The sequence below is a fragment of the Haliotis asinina genome, chromosome 2, assembly GCF_037392515.1.
Source record: "Haliotis asinina isolate JCU_RB_2024 chromosome 2, JCU_Hal_asi_v2, whole genome shotgun sequence".
Lineage (NCBI taxonomy): Eukaryota > Metazoa > Mollusca > Gastropoda > Lepetellida > Haliotidae > Haliotis > Haliotis asinina.
This window is the reverse complement of record NC_090281.1, coordinates 3746466-3758747: the sequence shown is the minus strand read 5'-3', so window position 1 is coordinate 3758747 and position 12282 is coordinate 3746466. Positions and strand designations below refer to the sequence as shown.

General features: G+C 42.0%; 1 protein-coding gene across 4 annotated transcripts in view; it reads left to right on the top strand.

Annotated features, from left to right (window-relative positions):
- LOC137273145 (uncharacterized) overlaps positions 1–12282 on the top strand; it is a 41360-nt gene that overhangs the window by 18850 nt on the left and 10228 nt on the right. The window contains exon 1 of one of the 4 annotated variants that reach the window (XR_010956124.1): positions 7906–7983. The exons of the other annotated variants lie outside the window; for them this stretch is intronic. The gene's annotated coding sequence lies outside the window, so the exon portion shown is untranslated. Of the gene's footprint in view, positions 1–7905; positions 7984–12282 lie in introns of those variants that run through there. 4 annotated transcript variants of the gene reach the window in all.

Here is a 12282-nt window from a genome sequence, read left to right as displayed (position 1 = left end):
CATCTTATTCATCCTGCCTTATATAAAGCACTTTTAGTTTGATTCCACCAACTTCCAAATGCCTTTGAAACAAGTTATGCGATGATGGTTGCTGACATCTTATTCATCCTGCCTTATATAAAGCACTTTTAGTTTGATTCCACCAACTTCCAAATGCCTTTGAAACAAGTTATGCGATGATGGTTGCTGACATCTTATTCATCCTGCCTTATATAAAGCACTTTTAGTTTGATTCCACCAACTTCCAAATGCCTTTGAAACAAGTTATGCGATGATGGTTGCTGACATCTTATTCATCCTGCCTTATATAAAGCACTTTTAGTTTGATTCCACCAACTTCCAAATGCCTTTGAAACAAGTTATGCGATGATGGTTGCTGACATCTTATTCATCCTGCCTTATATAAAGCACTTTTAGTTTGATTCCACCAACTTCCAAATGCCTTTGAAACAAGTTATGCGATGATGGTTGTTGACATCTTATTCATCCTGCCTTATATAAAGCACTTTTAGTTTGATTCCACCAACTTCCAAATGCCTTTGAAACAAGTTATGCGATGATGGTTGCTGACATCTTATTCATCCTGCCTTATATAAAGCACTTTTAGTTTGATTCCACCAACTTCCAAATGCCTTTGAAACAAGTTATGCGATGATGGTTGCTGACATCTTATTCATCCTGCCTTATATAAAGCACTTTTAGTTTGATTCCACCAACTTCCAAATGCCTTTGAAACAAGTTATGCGATGATGGTTGTTGACATCTTATTCATCCTGCCTTATATAAAGCACTTTTAGTTTGATTCCACCAACTTCCAAATGCCTTTGAAACAAGTTATGCGATGATGGTTGCTGACATCTTATTCATCCTGCCTTATATAAAGCACTTTTAGTTTGATTCCACCAACTTCCAAATGCCTTTGAAACAAGTTATGCGATGATGGTTGCTGACATCTTATTCATCCTGCCTTATATAAAGCACTTTTAGTTTGATTCCACCAACTTCCAAATGCCTTTGAAACAAGTTATGCGATGATGGTTGCTGACATCTTATTCATCCTGCCTTATATAAAGCACTTTTAGTTTGATTCCACCAACTTCCAAATGCCTTTGAAACAAGTTATGCGATGATGGTTGTTGACATCTTATTCATCCTGCCTTATATAAAGCACTTTTAGTTTGATTCCACCAACTTCCAAATGCCTTTGAAACAAGTTATGCGATGATGGTTGCTGACATCTTATTCATCCTGCCTTATATAAAGCACTTTTAGTTTGATTCCACCAACTTCCAAATGCCTTTGAAACAAGTTATGCGATGATGGTTGTTGACATCTTATTCATCCTGCCTTATATAAAGCACTTTTAGTTTGATTCCACCAACTTCCAAATGCCTTTGAAACAAGTTATGCGATGATGGTTGCTGACATCTTATTCATCCTGCCTTATATAAAGCACTTTTAGTTTGATTCCACCAACTTCCAAATGCCTTTGAAACAAGTTATGCGATGATGGTTGTTGACATCTTATTCATCCTGCCTTATATAAAGGAGCACTAACATCAGCATCCAAGAGTCTCATTCAATACGTTCGGCTGATATTTATGTTCTCTCTGTAGTTTCAAGCATAAGAGCGTGGTGAAGAAAAGACAGCCAAATAGCCCTACGAAACCACTCTTTCTAAATTAGCGCTATTCCTTTTGATATTGCACTATTGTATTCACTAGCATTATATCTCTACAACTGCTTGTTTAACGTATCAGGTAACATCTTCTGTTGTAGACCCGTATCCGTTCTTATAGTAGGGTTTTCCGTTTATAGATGTGAAATCCTGATGATATTTTAGGATCTGACAAGGAACTCCTGCACTCATAACAATAAATCACACATGCACGTGACTCATGCAGGTCAAAAACGACAATTTGCTGTAACGGTGGGTCGTTTCTGAATCAACCTGTAAGCAAACTGACCTTATATAGCTAAAATGTAGTGTGTGTTTGACCACTACATAGCGGTCTCAAATGGTACTCACCACCCTATCGTGTTATCCAGATTGTCATTTCGTAGCATCCTAGGACAACATTCTCTTAATTTGTATTGTGAACTCAAGGTGAACTCAAGGCAAATAGGTGTTGCAACTGTTCCGAGGGTAGACTTAGATCTTTTGGCGCTTCAAGACGACTCCTTAACGCCAATCAGTCCTAGTTCTAATACGTCTAATTAGACGCATTTCACACGTGGGTATCACCAAGGCTGCGGTCTGAATGACGATGACCTTTCTTCCAGCACAAGGCTGTCATCCTGTTATGTAACGGGAATACGTTCCTATCAAATTAATGCGAATAATGAAACGTCCTGTCACATTTACGTTTTCCAGTTAGGCCAGTTTAAGACAAATGCGTTGGAAATGGCGCCAGGTACAAATCAGTGATAGCTTCTCGTCTTCGTCAGTCTACCTTAACGCACATCTTTGCTTTACGTTTATTCGCGTAATATCGAGGTTTTTTGTCACACTTTGACTCTGTAATAATCTGATCAATGTTCGTTTGTAACACATAAAGTTGTCTTTTAAAAGTTGGTGAGATAATTTAGAGTTGTGTGTTGTGATTAGGGAGAAATCACCGAATGTTTCCAAAAACATAATATGAGGATAAATTATGACGACGTTCCTACTCCCAGAGTTCCGACGAAGTAACCAAAGGGCTTAACGCTCACGTCTCACCATGGAGGCCAGGTTTGATTTCCCACGTGTTTGTACTGTGTAAGGGCTATTCCGGTGCCTCCCCTGTTGCAGTGCTGGAATATATTTAAAAACGATACGAAACCACAGGAATGGAAATTAACAAGAAATGCACGCGCGTCCACAGGGCTTTTGTGATTATTTGTTTGGCTTGCCTTCAAGAGTTGACAATCATCAAATAGAAGTCTTTTGAAAGAAATCAATGTGTGATGAATCTATTCCTCTCTCTTTTGGTCTGTAGAGTGTGAAAAAATGGAACGATGTAGACTTCATACAATATTTATTATGAGAATGGCTCGAAAAATTGTGTCAGATGTCTGGCGAATGGATCTAACAGGGGCAATATTTAGTACGAAAGGTAAATTACAGCATGTTACATCTCAGACGAGAAGAGCACGTGGAAAGTTCGAAAACACTGACCATTAGTCACGTGTATGATCTCCCCCTGCATGCAAAAACCCTCCGACCATGCTGTCGAACACGACGATCGATGGCATCCCAGAAGTGTTCAATCGGTGACATGTCTGGAGAACGTGCCGGCCAGGGCATAACGTCGACGTTGTTTGCTGTCAAGAAGTTCTGGTCGATTCGTGCTACATCGGGCGTGGCGTTATGATGGTAAAGGACACTACGTGGCAGTTCGGCGACGAATCTGGTCACTGTCCCTCTGGGCTGTCCATTTTCCATTTACGATGACCAGTGGCGTCCTCTCTTGTCCACAAATCCCTCCCCAAACCATAACAACACCTCTAGCAAACGGAGCGACCGCTTGAACACACAAAAATATGCTGTCGGTTCACCCCTTCTACGACACACCCATTGTCGACCATCAATCCTGCACAAGCCAAATCGACTCTCGCCAGTGAAGACGACCTTCTGCCAGTTACGTCGCTGCCAGCGCCGTACATTTCGAACCCATCTCAATCTCTGAAGGCGATGTTGCGTTGGCATTAGTTGTCCTTGTATGGCCTGTACACTCTGATTCACTGACCCTCAATCGTCTGGTAACTGTCTGTTGACAGTGCCTTATGGCATCCCTCGTCACTGTCAGGAAGCGGAGGTGCAAGGTGCGCAGATATCGGTCTTCATGGTGATTTGTTGACCTCGGTCTTCAAGGTGATTTGTTCACCTCTGCCTTCCTCTTCTCCGCCTGTCTTGTGTCTGCCCCGTCTGTAACGTTGCATGAGGTGAAACGTTCTTGCAACGTGTGCATGGGTGGGTCCCATCTGTATCATACCAAGGGATCTCTCGCGTTGTTCTGGAGTCACTCGTGGAATTTCTTTGGTGTTCTTTTTTTCATATTGGGAGTCTGAAGTACTCACGGCATGACCTATACCTTTATTGGACGTGCGGTTATGGCTGCAACTACAGCACGTGTTTTCCAATTTTCATGTTTTATTCAACAAACATGCCGTGCACGGTGACCCTATCTGTATGCACGATTGTTGCCTGTGGGCTATGTATTTCACATCAAATTTGTTTCACCTGTTTTTTTCAGATTTCGATACTTTTTGTGTTGAAAGTTGTAAAGACTTTTTGGGACCTCAGTTGATATACTGTATAAACATGGCTGTATTTATGGACTGTAGGGAGAGCGCATTAAACAGCTCATTGTCCGAGGGGTACATCATTATCTCCCCCCACCCCTTTGACTGGTCGAAAGCAACGTGGTTTCCCTGTGGGAACTCTTCACGTGACTGAATATAACTAATTTTATTTATACCACTGGAACCTACTGCTGCATTGGGAAACAGGCAGTTGGTTTAGGTGAAAACAAACAACTTTAACGTTTAAACATCTCCTCGTTCTATACTAGCCACGTAAAGAAACTGTGCGTTGTCAAAATGTTATCCCAGTTGATAAGTACGATAACAATGTCAAAGGTAAACTTTAATGGAGGGATCATGAGACCATAACAAGTCGGGAGAATTTCAGCTGAAAAGTCAATCCCAATGACGTCACGAGTCCACAAGCGGGACAGGGGTCAAACGACCACCTCACAAGCTCAACAACGGTTATGTCCACCATCGGCATTGAGAACAGCAGTACATAGCGCCTATCAAACGTGCAAGGAAGGCTTGTGGGATGTCACGCCAGATTCTCTTAAGGTCTGTATTTAACTCACTATATCGCCGTGCCTGCTGAGGTTACATCTCTCATTATGTAACTGACTAATTATGCTAAATAGCGTCTTCTGGATCATCACCGTGGCTCCACATCAGTTAACACACGATACCATTTTGATTATTTACCCTGTGTTACAACTTCTGGATCACCGTCATTGTTCCAACAATGAAACGGGAATGAAATTGGAAGTGAACTCTTATGTTAATAAGTGTTCATCTTTCCCAGAATTTGATTCATATCATGTCATATTTTGCATTTAACGTCTCCACGCATGCATGTATATATTTACTGATTGAAAGCTTGGATACATGTACATGATGGTTGATAGAAGGAGCATTATCACACCGTCACGCTTAATGATACCCATTGAACACACCATCAGATATGATCACATGGCCAAATAAAGTCGCCTCGAAACAGAAGCACACATTGCTGGTAACCATGTCTTACCCGGAATCTCTATGACGGCACTTTTCATATTACCGACAGAGGTTCCAGTATTGGCCATGTGATAGCCCCGTGAAACGTGCAACATAGCAATAAGTTTACACATCAAACAAATTTCATTAAAATGTTCTATTTGTATCGTTTTATGCTGATGTTAGATCTGATATCATGTGTGTTGTTGAAACACGACGCTCTAAATGATTGTAAGTATCGGCTGCTAGGAGGAATCTCCCATTCGGACTGTCATGCGAGATCTAATGGGGGACGAAGACGATACTGGCAGAAGCGTGGGTGATAAATGGTTGTATGAATTTCCTTAATGAGGGTCAGAGTCAAAGTAGTTCTTTTCTTTTGATATAACATAATGTTTGACCACAATACCATTCTCCAATAACGCACATGTACCACATGTTACATCTCTATATGGCCTTATGTGCGTATAGATTCGGTTGTGAGAGCCATGCTATTTCCCACATATCAGAGGGCTACACAAAGACTAAGACTACCAGTTGTCACACTTCCATTTTAGTTTAGGCCGAGGTCGTTGCGAGAGAGTTAGATCACTGACGTTGAGTGCTGACGATTGGGTGCATATTCTGAGAATGTGGGTTTTAATCCCAGAGTGGCCTCACCTACCATGAAATGTACCTTGCTTAGAATGTGGAATCTCAAAGAGAACACAAGGAGAACGTATTCACATATGTATACATGTTTAATACTCTACAGGAAGATTAAATGCAGGCTCACAACAGTGAATGTGCAACTGGACAGTAGCCTGAAAACCCCATACTCGGTCGATTATTAAATTGCCGTTATCATAGATAGTCATTAGGTTCTCATTGCGTTCCGGTAGATAGTCATTAGGTTCTCAGTAAACTCCTGGGAGGTTCTCAGCGGTTTCCGGTAGGTAGGCAGTAGTCAGATTCCCAGTAAGTTTCCGGTAGGTTCCCAGTGGGTCTTGGTAGTAGGTAGCTAGTAGGTTCCAAGTAAGTTCCTGTGAGGTTTCCAGCGGATCCCAGCAGGTAGCCAGTAGGTTCCCAGTAGGTTCCCAGTAGGTTCCTAGTGGGTCTTAGTAGGCAGCTAGTAGGTAGTAGGTTCCAAATAAGTTCTCGGAAGGTTCCCAGCGGGTCCCGGTAGGTAGCCAGTAGGTTCGCAGTAAGTTTCCGATAGACAGCTAGTAGGTTCCCGGTAAGTTCCTGGAAGGTTCCCAGCGGGTCCCCAATTCATTTCCATTAGGTAGCCAGGAGGATCCCTGGACCTAGATTTTCGAAGCTCTCTTAGGGCTAAGACAGTCGTATGCTAACGTTACTATATGGCAGTTACGACTATCTTAGCACTAAGAGAGTTACGAATTCTAGGCCCACATTCCCCAGGATATAGGTAGGAGAGGACACAAAGGTATCAGTTTCAGAGTGGAGGTGAGAATACGATGAGGGCAGTGCTGGAACGCCACAGTAAACACCACTACATTTCCTTTGAATTAGTATGTTTGAAATAGTAGTATTATTAGTGTTATTAATTCTTGGTATCCATTTACTGTTTATGGAAGTGAACAAGGCCGCCTGCATATTATTCTGTGTGGAGATGTTTTTAATGTAATCAAGGGAGATCAAATGCCTAGAATTTACTATCATTTACTCATTGATCTGTGAACACATGTGGCAGTAGCAACAGACGTTAAGCTGCCATCCAAATGAGGCTACCTTAACAACCATTAACATTGGTGCCATTATGAAGGTGAGTCGCACAGTGTTAGACCACCTGACCATAACGGTTGTAGTGGTGCACGAATATCCTCAATTCTAGGGTGACCGCTTGTTTCGTTCTGCTTCAGAACCAACAGAAACAATTTATTATGAAACCATAACATGGAAAACCCGGATAGTTTGTGGTTTGAAAATCGAGTGTGGCATAGCGAGCGTTTGACCGTGAAGTCTAAGTATGGAACACATATGTCTTGCAATGTGTTTCATGAAACACATTTCCCATAGCTGGTACGGTGTTCTACAGACCAAGAATTTAACCGGGCGGTTTCAGTAACAGTAACGGTTCCAGTTATTCCAATGCTTCGCTTAATCATATAAGGCCTTTGTGGTAAAACGCCTGTTTGAGTATGACTGTGCAATGTTCAAATGCTGCTGGTCAAATCTTCATGCATATCAACACGTATTGTACTGGCAGGTTCTCGCCAGTGATAGTAATTTGTAACCAGATCTTGTCGTGGGTGGGTGAACAATATCATTACGTCTTGACACAAGGCAATTTTACTGTTAGTCAGATTGTAATTTGTACACAGCAAACGTTTCGATGTTAAGTAAAAGGCCATTAACTGTTAATCAAATTCCTTGCCTTAAACCGCCCACGGGCTAACCCGCTACAACGACTGTTTAGATGCTCATCAGAGCACCTCGAAACATCTCCCTTTGCAGAACTCCCTGGGGAATATCACAGACGTTTAACGTAACCTTTGACACTCGACTAAATGCCTTTCTTGCACGTGCTGTGTGATATACATAATTAATGACTAGCTGATTAGTGCGCATGAGTAGACAAGTGCATCTATCCCGTAAATAGCTCTCCCGTTTGAAGAGGGAAGTCGTATTGACAACCAGCGCTGCACTCATGTAAGACCAGTTTTCTCTCATACTGGGCACGATGGTCTTCTCAGCAAGGTAAGTGATTAACTGATACAAAGTAGTTTTTATTGTTTGTGTGTCTAATTCTTCCATTATGTTTGAGACAACCAGATTATACCGCACAGTGTTACAGTGTTGCTACTATTGGTGTTTAAAACACCGCGATTCAGCGTGCATGCTATTACAGAGGACTTGACGAGGCACTGGAGATTCAGTCTTCCGTTATTGATGAATAGTAATGTTGGTGGTTTGCCCGGTGTGTTTGTGTGAACAGCTAGGGTCACGGATGTCAGAATACATAACTTACTGTATGTTCCAATCATCGATCTTGCATGTCTGCATTTGGGGTCAATCAATCAATCAATCAATCAATCAATCAATCAATCAATCAATCAATCAATCAATCAATCAATCAATCAATCAATCAATGTTTATTCAGTGCTCAAAGGCCACATGACCTATAGTACAATATCGAAATACAATATTGAACAGTTTTATACATGATATGGATAACACGTTTACATACAATTATGAAGTTCAATTATGATGCTCTGTGATTATCTCTTTCTGATTTTCGTAGCGTGATATATAAACATAGAAACATTCTGAATCGTGTTATTGTTGTAAGATTTGACAGTTTAATAAAGAATATTATTAACATTTATCCGTGGTTAGACATAAAATTCTTTGCGGTACTTTTCACGTGGTTTACCATATATTCACTTTTTACTTTCGTACATCTACCTTTTTCAATCTACAAATCATGTGGTGAGCGGCGAAAACATGCTAAACTCTATTGTTTTATCGTGACACATGGCAGAAAATGCTCAGTATAAATGTAACGTTTAAAGGATGAATAGCAATCACATTCCGTTTTGTGTACTGACGTGGTCCCGATTACCGCTGACGCCTTAGCTGTATGTGCTGTCGGAAGTGGGCGACTTGGGTCAAGTGTCGTTATTAAAGGCACTCTATCACGTAGTAGTGAACACGCCCCAATATATACTATCCCCCTCCAAGTTAAACGCATAGACAATTTGAATTTAAAAAAATCTACGAATTACCTATTGTGTTCAAGTCAAAAAATATGTAACAAAAGTGTTGATTTAACATGATTTTACACAATTGCACAAGTACAATATCGATTTTACCTGAACATGATGATTTTGGTGAGATTTCTTACAAGGATTAGAAAGGCATCGCCACCACGCAATAGAAATCACATTCCAGTTGAATTTGTGCAGCAAAGAGCATTCAATGTCTGGCAATAAAAATCCAGATTACTTTCAGAAATTGGCGTTCGTTTTGAAGGAGTTTCAAAGTTAAATCACTACGTCACGTCTGGACTCTGCAACACGGAACATCGCCGTTGACAAAATGCATGGTGGAGATTACCAATCTTATGTTGCCAGGCGCCTGAATGTTAGTCTGGGCAGGAGATCATGGCTCGTTGCAAACAAACAGGTCTTACAAATGACCGCCCCCATACAGGTATAACAAATGACCGCCCCCATACAGGTATAACAAATGACCGCCCCCATACAGGTATAACAAATGACTGCCCCCATACAGGTAGACCTCGAGCTACTACTGCAGCCCAGAATCGGTACATCCGGGTACTACAGTTACGTGATCGTACTGCCACGGGTGGGAGCACGGTAGCCAGGGTGCCTGGACTTCAGAGGATATGTGGTCAAACTGTACGGAACAGGTTGAAAGAGACTGGTCTGAGAGTCCATGAAACCCGACGTCGGGCTCGTGCTACGTCGTCACCATCGCGCTCAACATCCCCTTTATCTGAAAGTATCCACTTGGTTATATAGGCATTACCTTCTTCTAAACTGGTGTAAACTTCCATGCACTAAAGTCTATTTGTGGACAAGTTATACATATTTGAAAATACGCATTTTCGCAACAGACTTCTCGTCTATGCGTTTCTTTTTTGTATAGTATATGTATTGTGGACCAAAACATTGTTGAATAGGCTTGATACTATCGAGGTTAAATTACGCAATGTTAATGTTGAGTCCGATGGGCTGCAAGTTCCACATGTTTACCTCCCTTGAGAAACCGCGGACATGTGTATGGTTCTGACATACACACATGTGTGAGACTGTGTGTAGATAATCGGCTTCGAATGCATTTGTCATCATCGATTTTCTGGGGATTATTGACTGCATTCTGCTCTGAACGGTAACTCACTGTCTGCTATATTTCAGGCTTCTGCCTCTCTTCCAGATAACAGTCAGTGAAAGTATCGTAAGTTACACTCCACTGTATTCCCCCACGCCAGTAATTCTATGTTGAAGGCTGTGTAGACGCATTGTCGCGCGAAACAACTGGGCTCGGCTCCTCACTATGTATGATACATGAAGCCCATTTGTGACGTTTCCGCTGTGATATTTGTGGGATACTGTTGAAACCCTACACACGACTCTATTATGTTCGATACCTTGTAGTATTCTCTACTTGGGGGCGGAAGTGTAGCCTTGTGGTTAAAACGTTTGCCCGTCACGCCGAATACCCGTTTTCCATTGTCCACATTTGTGCACCGTGTGAAGCCCATTTCTGGTGTACGTACACTCACGTAAAGGTAAACATATAGTCACTCACTACTTTGTTTAGAGATGTATTTACATTACACAATTTGAATGAAACAATCGGGCAATCCAGTTATTCTCTGGAAAACACGTACTGCGAGATGATATTGACACCGAGAATGTCACTTCCGGAACGAAGCTACAGCAGTGAAAACTGTAGGGTATTTATGAGTTAGTCAGTGAGAGAGTGAGTAAAACAGGTAGCAATATTCCAGTTATGTGGCAGCGTTCCATAATCACGTAGTAAACGTGAACGTCGATCGGCGTAACTGGGATACGATGACATGTGTCAACCAAGTCATCGAAGCGGACCACCCTATCCCGTTAGTCGCCTCTTACAAGCAAAGGTTACTGAAGATCTCTGGCGGTGGGGGTAGCCAAGTGGTTAAGGCGTTCGCCCGTTCGATTCCCCACATGAGTACAATGTGTGAAGCCCATTTCTTGTGCCCCACGCTGTGGTGTTGCTGGATTATTGCTGGATTATTGCTGAAAGCGGAGTATAACTAAACTCACTCACTCACTACTGAAGACCAGTTCTAACCCGGATGCTCACAGGTAAGGTATTTTTGAAAACATCTCCAGATTTTTGAGGATATTCTGCATGAGCCAGGTATTATGTGGTGGCAATATTTGACTGGACCAGATGTGCATCCCACCTTACATTCATGGGGGAACTAGTCCTTCTGGTGTGAAACAATTAATGTAACAGCTTATGGAATCTATAATGAAATGTTGTACATTTGTATACTATACAATACTATGATAATAATCCGCAAGAGCGTCGATTACGCGTCTGGGATACAATGGTATGTATGAGCCAAATCAGCGAATCTGACTGACCACCTGATCTGACTGACCACCTGATCTGACTGACCACCTGATCCCGTCAGTCGCATGTTACGACAAGCATGGCTTACTGAAAACCCGGATCTCTTTTTCTGAAAACCCGGTTCTCTATTTCTGAAAACCCGGGTCTCGTTTCTAGGATGCAATATCGCTCATTTTCGTTAGTATGGAATATGTTCTTTGTGTGTGTGTTGAGGTGGGGGGATCATACTTTCACATCAAGAAACGAGAGTTAATTAAACAACACAGTTCTGTCTCTGGTGTAGTCTTGGAAGCTGGTGTTCAGCGTCCCTCCACCTGTCACATGATATCGCAACACCTCTGAACGTGTCACTCCGACCACTTGACATCACGTGACCTGGGCAGGGCTACCGTACATACTACAGAGCGTGATCTCCGCGATTAATGACACTCAAGTTGTTTACACTCTTATGGTGATAGATGTTGTTGTTTCCTCCTAATCGGCTGAGTGGTCACGTCGTCATGTTACACGTAAAACCGGCTCGATTTACCCATGAAATTGACACGTTCTGCATTGTATGGACTGGGGTCTTATTTAATATATTTTTCTGAAACATTCAGCAGACTTTGCTTTCACTTGGAGTCGGATTTACTGCAGGCCATTCTCTCTGATAATATTGTCTTAGTACTGTCTGTAATGGGAACACATTCAGCTTATATTTTTTTATTTCAAGCGTTACGGGTTTGGGGTTGGTTTACTACTCACGGACATCATCAGTGGACGCAGTTGTCACCAAGTGTAGCTTGGGCAAGAGAACAAGGAGGCTAAATTGGTAATGTCCCGGAGAGCGAGTGAGTGAGTTTAGTTTTACGCCACACTCAACAATATTCCAGCTTTGTGGCGGCGGTCTGTAAATAATCGAGTTCG